This window comes from Spermophilus citellus (assembly GCF_964194105.1).
Source record: "Spermophilus citellus genome assembly, chromosome: 8".
Taxonomy (NCBI): Eukaryota; Metazoa; Chordata; class Mammalia; order Rodentia; family Sciuridae; genus Spermophilus; species Spermophilus citellus.
The window spans coordinates 13,197,394-13,207,837 of record NC_138189.1 but is presented as its reverse complement, the minus strand read 5'-3'; positions in this window follow the sequence as shown (position 1 = coordinate 13,207,837).

Below are 10,444 nucleotides of genomic sequence, written 5' to 3'. Positions count from 1 at the left end.
CTTCTCTGCCCAGCCCACCTCCTGCCCCCTGCAGATGCCTTCATCCAACATAGAGCAAGTCTCCTCTCTGGAGGGCTGAGTCCTCTGGACGGAGGTTTGGTAAAACTGCAGCAATGCGGGGTTTCTTCAGACACAGGCCAGGCAGGCCCCCCTGGGAGAGGATCCATACTGACCCCACTGCAAATGAGGTGTTGGCTTCAGCCCTGAAGTCATTGTTCAGAGGAAGCTCCAGATCTGATGAGAGTCAGATGGGCCTTGATTTTAATCACCAAGGGTCCTATGCTGTTGGTGCAACCCAACAGCAAGTGCCTGATCCCCCTGAGCCTTGGAGGTTTGTGTGAGAATTAACAAAGCCTCCCCCAATGAAGATATGAAGCCAGATTCTCATCTTGCAGTAACAAGTCTGCTCATGGGTCATACTTGGAGATCTGTATAACCAGTAAGTAGCAGAGCAAATCCCATAAACCAAGGCAGCCCTGGTTGACAACTTCACCTTTACGCCGATACCTCCACCCTCTTTTCATCTCAGCCTTAACTGGCATGTCAACATACTAACTAAAACAGCCAAATAAATATATGCAAGGTTTAGAAATATTTGCCTTCCCACCAAACTCCCCACCTTATAGGATCTTGAAGAAGAAAATGAAATGGCATGAACTCAGATAAATGCTGCATTCCATACATTTTTATTGTTTTTTGTTAAACACAGAGAGAGAGAGAGAGAGAGAGAGAGAGAGAGAGAGAGAGAAAATTTAGCGTCTTAGCCATTTTTAAGTGGCACTAAGTACATTTACAATGTATCTCCAGAAGTTTTCATTACACACATAAAATCCTCTACCCATTAAACAATCTCCCTTTCCTCCTGCCTCCAGTCTCTGGTAATCACATTCTACATACCTATGAATATGACTATTTTAGATCACTCATATAAACAGAATCATACAGTATTTGTCTTTCTGTGAGTGGCATAATTCACTCAGCATTATGCCCTTAGGTTTCATCCATGTTACAGCTGAATGGTGTTCCACTGTGTGTGTGCCTCGTGTTGATCAAACATTCACTTCCCAATGGACATTTGAGTTGCTCCCACCTCTTGGTGGGATTGCAGGATTAACTGGTAATTCTTTTTTTAATTTTTTGAGGAAACTTCATACTGCTTTCCAAAGCACTGGCATCATTTACAGTCTCACCAAAAGTCCACAACAGTTCCAATGTCTCCTCATCCTTGTAAACACTTTGTATTTCCAGGATTATTTTTGTTTTACTGGTGTGTGTGTGTATGTGTGTGTGCGTGTGTGTGTGTGTATGTTTAGAGTAGTCACCTAATGGGAATTAGTCGATATCTCACTGTGGTTTTGATTTGCAATTATCTGATGATTCATGTTGTTGAGCTTCTTTTCACGTTTATTGGTCATTTCTATATTATCTTTGGAGAAATGTCTATTCAAGTCCTTTGTATATTTTAATCAGGTTATATATATTTTTTGTTATTGAATTATGGGAATTCCTTATATATTATGGATATTAACCCTTTAATATATATGATTTGCATATTTTCTCCCATTCCGTAGGTTGTTTGTTCTCGCCACTGATTGTGCCCTTTGATGCACAAAAGTCTTTAACTTTGAGGTAGTCACAATTATCTCTTTTTTCTTTTGTTTCCTGTACTATCAATTTAATTTCAAGAAATCCTTGCCAACTCTAATGTCATGAAGACTTTCCCCTAAGTTTTCTGTGCATTTTACAGTTTCAGATATCACATTTAGGTTTTTAATCCATTTTGAATTATTTTTTGTATATAGTATAAGAATCCAAATTCATTACTTTGCATATGAATATTCAGTTTTCTCAATACCATGTGTTGAAGAGGCTGTCCTTTACCAATGAGTGATCTTAGCACTTTTGTCAAAGATCATTTGATCATATACATTAAGATGCACTTCTGGTATTTCTATTCTAGTCCATTGGTCTCTTTGTCTGTCTTTATTTGTCAGTACAACACTCTTTTAGTACTGTCACTTTGTAATACTTTGAAATCAAGAAATATGAAATCTGTTCTTTTACAAAATTGTTCTGGCTATTCAGGGTCATATGAATTTTAGGATAAATTTTTCTATTTCTGCAAAAATGTCATTGGAATGTTGATAGAGATTACATCAAGTCTATAGCTCACTTTGTTAAAATGTCTGAAGACATTACATCTTCCAGTCCATGAACATAGGATGTCTTTCATTTGTGTCTTCTTTAATTACTTTCAGCAATATTTTGTAGTTTTTAGTACACAATTCTTTCACCTTGGTAAAATAACATTTTATAAGGATGTGCTACAAGCTCTGGAAATTGTTTGAATAAAAACATGGTTAAAGATAACATAAAAGGAAAATAATATAAGGAAGGACAACATCACTAAAAGGAATATTTGCATGCATAAATAATGATATTTTATGCTTCATTTATTTATCAAAAAACCTTTATTAAAACCTTGCTATGACCACATGTACACAAAGCAGTGGAGATGCCAAGATAAACAAGTCATGAAGTTCACCTTCTGGAGAGGAAGATATGGAAACCAACAATTATATACACTTATAATGACAGAGCCTTCATGGAGGTGGGTTCCAAGTGCTCTGCCATACAGAATAAAGGGTCCCAGCTGGAAGAAGTGGAGTGATTAGAGGCTTCCAGGGAGAGGAAACATCTGGATAGAAACTTGAAACATGAATAGAACAAGGCAGGAAAGTGTGCATTACAAGGATTGCTTGTGATTGTGCTTTGCATTGATAAGGCAAAAAGTGTCACTTCATGCAAAACTCAGCATCATGACTTCAGTGCACAGTCTATATATAAAAACACTAACAATAATAATTAAAAATATCATTACATTTTTACTAGGTGTTAAGCACTATACAAAATACCTTCCATGCATTGCCTCATTTAACTGTCACGCTAATACTATATGAAGTAAATAATATCATTATTTTCCATCTGTAGATGAGAAAACAAAGGCTTAGAGAGGTTAAATAACTTACATAAGGTCATATAGCTGATTAGTGTAGAGCCAGAATTCAAACCACCATTTAATAACAAAGATGCAGTTTCTGTATAAGCAAATATATGCACAAAAATGAGGGAGATGACACACATTGTTTAACTTATTCCACTGTGGCTGAAGAGGTATTTGTGAAAAATCTAAAACATACATGCTGAAAAGAAAACTGCAGGTTATTCTCAGACAGAATATATTTCACATATTGGATATCAGTTGAAAGTATTACTACTAGAATCCTTCCTGGTTTCATCTCAGTTGTTTTTATAACTGCCCAATGCTACAACACAACTAGCTATGGAATCCTGGAAAAAAAATCTACAGAGGTTATAGAAAGGCTAAAATCTAGGAGCACCAACTCACATCCTTAATTACTGAACAAAGTACAAGTGGTCACTAGGGAAAAATAAAATGCCTCCCTTTATTAACTAGACAAATACAATAGAAAAATTATGGTTTCTAAGCAATGTTTATCTTGCAGTGACTCTTGATCACATTTATTCCTACTAGACAGGGATGGAAAATTGTACTTGATGTAAGATTACAATATTAAAAAAAAGATAAATTAAAAATATCAAGGATTAAATATTGCCTATAAAATAACACTAAGGCTAATTAGACACTGTAAACAATAAAAGGAATTTATATTAACTTGTTCAACTAAAGCAATGATTTTCTTTTATGTGATTCTCAGTTGTACAATGCATTGCTTTCATTTAATAAGCTTAGTCTATATGATGACTATTACAATAATTTTGCCTCTCCACGTGCTCTTTACTGAAAAAAGAAAGAAAGAAAGAAAGAAAGAAAGAAAGAAAGAAAGAAAGAAAGAAAGAAAGAAAGAAAGAAAGAAAGAAATTCTCTTAAATTTATTTATTCTCTGGAAATTGTTGTTTGGCAATTTAGCCAAATTGGGGAGGGGATGACACGAGGTGTCTTCCAATTTCGCCGAAATTCTCATGAATCTTCTTTGGCCCTACCCATCACCACCCCTGCATGCACCCAGTGTTCGAGAAATTTAAAAGGATGGTTATAATTAATTTGGAGCTTTAAATTGGAATAATCCCTGTTCAAGAGAGATTTCTGTTTTCTGTTCTTGTTGCCACTTATGTTCCATACTGAAATTTAGAGGCAGATGCACGTGACATCACAAAGGCAGTCTGTTTTTGTTCTTTCTCATGCATGCTTCTAAGGATGCAGGTAGAGCAAGCAATCAAAAATTAACCCTCTGGGGCCCACAGATGTTTGCACTGCAGAGGTTAACCATAGTTCAAACATCTAAATTAATGTGGAGGTTGACCATATAAAAGCCACATTTTAAATACTTACACTAAATATTTTTTAATATAGGAAATAAAATACTTCCATAACTCTTAGATCTGGATGCATAATGAGATTTTAGAAAGCATCAATCATTATGCTGTTGAGAAATAAGAAAATAAATCTACTTTAGATACGTGGTTATAAGCATAAACCCTTGTGTGCAGGCACAAACAAGCCTACCCACGTGCTTTGGGAAATGTTACTGTGTTTGATAAGCTTGTGTCTGGAACCACCTTTTATTTGTCAGACAGCACAGAATTCTTTGCTCTTTTTTTTTTTTTCTTAAAAGGGATGAAGGCTATTTAACCAACCTGTTAGAATCTTTTTGCTAATGAACATATCTGTGTTAAAGAATCAGGCAGAGTGTCAAAGTGGTATGAATCTGCTTTCAATGCAATTTAGCCCCAACTGAACTAAACAACGTCGTCAGCGAGTAAAGGGAAGACGAGGGACAGTCTGAGAATACATCATGTGGAAAGGACTGCATTAAGCTAAAGGAACAATATTCCTCAAAGACTGCTGAGGCAGAGATATTAAGAAATAGAATTTAAACAAGGAGCATGAGAAGATGAGCCTAGATTCTGTTGAAATATTTTCCGGGCATTGTCAAATTTAAACATGTATTCAAATATGTAAAATATAAGAGTGCATCTACTGAATATATGTGCTTATATATCCAATGTGTGTATATATATTTTTCCAATGTGTGTATATTCCATACATATGTACTGAGACCCACAGAGGTTAGTTTTTTTCCAGGAAAGAAAAAAGTTACCCTTGCACAAAAGGAAATAATCATATCCTCAGTTGAATACCAGGCTAAACTATATTCTTGCCATGTCCTTCATGCAAAAATAGCAGAGGTACATTAGGATAGAATTGCTGAAATTAACCTTCCATTGCTCCTTTTGTTTTTAAGAGGGCAAGATCAAAGACCAGGTCTCATAAAATCCATTAAAATAAAAACAGAAATTGCTGGGGACTGAAGAGGAACTCCAAGGAAAATTACCTCCTCCCCTTTAGTACAAAGCACTAGCAGAAAGAATTTCCCTTTATTTAAATCCTTTTTAATATGCTACCTATACTTCAAGTGAGAAGTGGGCTGGTTGATTTGGGGTAGAAATTTTTATATGGAAGAAAATTAAAAGGAAAGAACTGGAGTTTCATTTATTTATCTTTCCATATTTCTTTTATTGGTATAAATAATGGTAGGATTTGTTATTACATATTTGTACCTGAGTACGATATACTTTGGCCAATACCATTTCCCAGTATTTCCTCTTTCTAGAGTTTTGAATAGGACTTTCTGAACTGAAAGATAAAGCTACTCCGTGTTATATGTACAGGTTTCAATTGCTGGACCAACCCCAAGACCTGCCTGTCTTTGCTGAGATGTATCATTGTTCTTATTTATTCCTGTGCATTACCCTGTAATGGCCCCACAGAGATGATCGTCTTTCAGCACCATCTGCTACTAGGAAAAACAAGAACATACACTACACCTGTTACAAGCTTCCCTGCAATCTAAGCCTTTTCTCTAATCGAAATGGCAAATGATGTAAGCAATAAACAGGAATGCACCGGCTGATAGGAAAAGAAAGTTCCTGATTCTGGCAGATTTAATCAAGTTCCTAACTAGTATTGAAACTGAGTAATTTGGTCCCCTAAAATAATCTATAGGATATGTCCATGCTTGACACTATAAACACTGGCCAACTGGTTATTCAAAAATCATTTTGGGCTTTGAATTTTGCCAATGCAATTTCATCCAGAAAAAAATTGTCTGGCATAAATCTCAAGAAGTGCTTGGCACCAATATTGATAAAGTACATCTAAGTTAATTCATTGAATATTTATTGTATGCCTATTAAGGTGAGGCATCAGTCTAGGCACAAGGAAAAGTGTCTTTACACCAGAGCGAAGGTATTCATGTGCTTCATCTTTATTCAGCTTCCCAGCTCTGCACTGCCCAGGTCTTTGCATGCATCAGCTTCCCCTGCTGAGGACAACCTAGAGGAAATGTTGACTTAAATCCCACATTCTAAAAGCTCCTCAGAGACAGATTTTTGTTTCTAAACATACTCACAGGCTACTCCTGAAAATACAGTTTCATAAAAACTATATTGATGAAACCTTCTTGTTTCAGGAAGGGGGTAGGGACAATTGTATGGTACAAAATATGTTCCATTCTCTTGAGGCTACTCTTTTATCACAGGCTATTGTCTTTACTTAATGAGCAAGGAATCACACAAACAAATAATTATTGGCATCAGTTAAAGTCCTAGCATTGTATTAGATACTTATGAAGTATTAAAAAGGCTTTAATATTTCACATTAGAAGCAATTAAAATTTTTGGAAACCCACTCTATTCCAGATGCTACCAAATGTATCTCATCAGAGTTCCTCAGGGCCCCCCCCCCTTTTTTGGTATGTAATTCACCTGAAACACATAATAGATCATGAATGGAAACAAGGGAAAGAACAGACTAGGCTGGAACTATGAGGGCAGTGTTTGGGGAGGTGAGATTCAATAAGGTCTTTAAAGGAGGGAAAGAGTCTCTGTAAGCATATAGAAGACAGAAAGATATACCAGAGCGGTGATCACAGCTACCAGGAAGAGATGTGGATCAATCTGTGAAAACCCATCAGCTGGGATAAGGAAAGTCTGAGTAGTATGATTATGTGAGTGTGTGAACACAGGTGTACTGTCACTTAGGGCCTGTACAGATATTAAATGTTTGTGAAAGAAGTGGAGAATAGGACAGTGGCAGAGCCTGGGAAAGGTGTGGGGGAGGAGAGAGAGAGAGAGAGAGAGAGAGAGAGAGAGAGAGAGAGAGAGAGAGAGAGGGAGGGGATGTTGATGAATCCAGGGTATACTCGGGTAGAGGAATAACTGTTCAATACACAGTAGGACAGGGATGATGGGCAACAATTGATTGAATATTTCAAACAGATAATAGAAGGGTTGCAAATTCTCAACACAAAGAAATGATATGTGTCTGAGGTTACTGGGAGGCCAATTACTCTGATGTTATCAGTACATATTACAAATAAGCATTGAAAAGTTACACTGTACCCCATAAATATGTACAATCACTAGTGTCAATTAAAAATAAAAGTGCATTTAGAAATAAAATAAGAAGTGTATGAGATAGAAAGATTATTTAATTAATTAACAACACATCTTTATATAACGTTGGTATTTGTGGACAAATACCATTACAAGTTGGCCATACTATGCTTATAGGCATTAAAAAAAAATCTGTAAAATTCTCAGCCCATGTTTAGAATAATATCTTGCAAAAAGTATATTTCCCATTTGAGTAGACAAATTGATATCTTAACTATTAATTGAATGTGTTAATCTTTCACATTTCTATTTCTATATGAAGAGGAGAGGGTAGGATGCACTCATATATAATATATCAGTAGCCACTTTGTAGGAAACAGACATAGGCATTGTTCAGAGAATTGTGATACAGATATTTGCTAAATGTGTGCTAGCAGTCAAAAACTGCATAAAATGTACTATATTAGGAGGTGAAAAGATAATATGAAAAATGCTATAAGCCAATGGGGCATCTTCACTTTCACGTGTAAAAGATTCAGTTCAGGTCATTCTCCCTCCAAAGAGAGACACCTCCAGAGGTGATAGGAAATGTGAAGCTACTCCACTGTAGTTCTAGTGAAGGGTAACAAGTTCAGTGGGAGCCTGTATATGTGGCAAGAACACGGAGAACATCTCCACAATATGAGATAAATTTGACTCTGCCCATCTCATCCAGGGAGGAGGGACGCACAGATCTACTCTTCCCAGACCCACAAACCCACGTTGATGAGGAAGGATACCACCATAGAGACATGAAATTATCCCCAAGAAAAATGTGAAGCAGAAAAGGCAGTAAGAGGCTTGTGCTGAGCACTTTGATGGGAATCAGCCCAGTTTCCTTTACTTACTGTGTCATCAGCTTTGCGTCTGTAACCAAAATGCCCAACAGCTTAGAGGAGGGAAGGTTTATTTTGGCTCACAGTTTCAGAGGTTCAGTCCATGGTGGGCCAGTTCCATTGCCCTGGGCCCAAGAAGAGGCACAACATCCTGGTAGAAGGGTGTGGTGGAGGAAAGCTGCTCAGCTCATGGCCGCCAGGAAGCAGAGAGAGAGTAAAGAGGCCACAGAGCAGACGCCCCCTTCCAGGACATGTCCCTAGTGACCCACCTCTTCTAGCTACATTTCACCTGCCTGTAGTTACCATTCGAACTAGGATGGACTTATTAGGCTACAGCTCTCACCATCCAGTCATGTCACCTCTGCCCATTCCTGCATTAACACGGGAGCTTTTGGGGGACACCTCATATCCAAACCATAACTCTTACTAAACATGAACCCCAAAGCCTTTGAACCCCTCAATGGGCACCCCAATCTGTCTGCTCTGGAAAGGAGGAGAGGTCATAGGGAGGTCACAATAAAAAAAATGTTAAGGTCAGGCTCACTCATTTGGGTTCTGATACATTTCCAGATTGACAAAAGAAATGGTACAAATAATCCAAAGCCTGTCTTACCCAAATTGAGGCTTGTTACCTTGATAATAGTAGCAACGAAGAGGAAAGCAGACTCAGGACCTACATGATCCAAGTTCCAAGCCCAACTTTGATAATATTCCTGTGTCCTAAGGTCTTCATTGCTAAAAGTAAGTATGCTGACAAAAGTCTACCTCTAAGGTTACAAAGTGTTTAGAACAGTGTTTGGAAGGCATTGTCAGTCAGCCGTGTTATCATTGTTCATGGGTTAAAAAGACAAGTTCTGTGGATTGCTTCTGCATGGCTGACACTATAAATCTCACAACTCCCCGTTGATGCTATAGGTACTTCTTCTGTGGGTTTTTCCTCCCTCCACCCCAGTAGTGGTGATTGAACCCAGGACCTAGCACATACTAGGTAAGCTCTCTACCACTAAGCTATTCCCCAGCCTGGTGCCTTCATTTATCTGACAAGGAATTTAAGGCTGGCTCATAGGGTTTAAGTAATTTTCCCAAGGTCACGTAGTTGATACAGCTCCTAGTTATGAACACAGGTGGTCTGACTTCAGGGTCCAAGAATTTTACCTTTATATTTCAGTCACCACTTGAAATTTCTGGGTTCCCTTACCCCTCATCTCACAAAGCCTGCATACATTTGCTGAATTTTTCTATATTTTGCTTTGTTCACTAGTGAAATATCCACTTTTTTACTTTGCTTTGTTGATCAGAGGAAAAGATAGTTAATATCTGGGAATGATAGTTAATATCTCCTAAAGTGCAAGGTCCTCATCTGTTTTATTGACTACATCATTCCCCAGTGCCTAAAACAGAACCTAGCACATAGTAGGTGCTTGGAATGTCTTTGTTAGTGTGAATGATACGACAACGCATGCCCATGGGAGTGTGTGATACACATGAACACTAATGATCATTCAGGGCAAGAATGTGTGCTTGTTGGGATGGTAAAAACAGCTATTTCTGAAGACTATAAACCCTTTAATTTCTCAGGAGTAGTCTTAGCCAGACAAGAGAGAAGGAGAAGAAGATTTGATGACTCCCAGAGTTTCCTGCATGAGCAAGGTTGTATGCAGCTTCCTGGAAGCTCACAGGAAAGAAAAAAAGCAAAATATCCCTTCAGTATCAGATGCTCTGCGTGAAGTTTTCAGAAAGTCAACACATTAAATTAGGGGTCCCAGAGAACTTCCAAGGTGGGCACAGGTGCAAGAGAAGAGGCTCCAGAGTGGAGGTCAGGAACAGTAGAGAGCAGCAACCGGTGGGGATAAGGCTCCGGAGCATCCCCCACCCATTGCTTCCCTCGCGCCTTCCTGCCACACGAGGAGGCAGGGAGAGGACAGCCTTCTCTGAATGGGCAAGTGAAGCAGGCCCTCGCCAAATACCAAATCTGCTGAGCACCTTGATTTTGAGCTTCACAGACTTCATAACTGTGAAAACCATGTGCTGCTCAAGACATGCAAACGAGGTCTTTGTAGGCCAAAGCAATGCCCTCTACTCATTGCTGCCACTTGCTGAGCATCAGGAACCTTGGGCTCTCCTTGCCC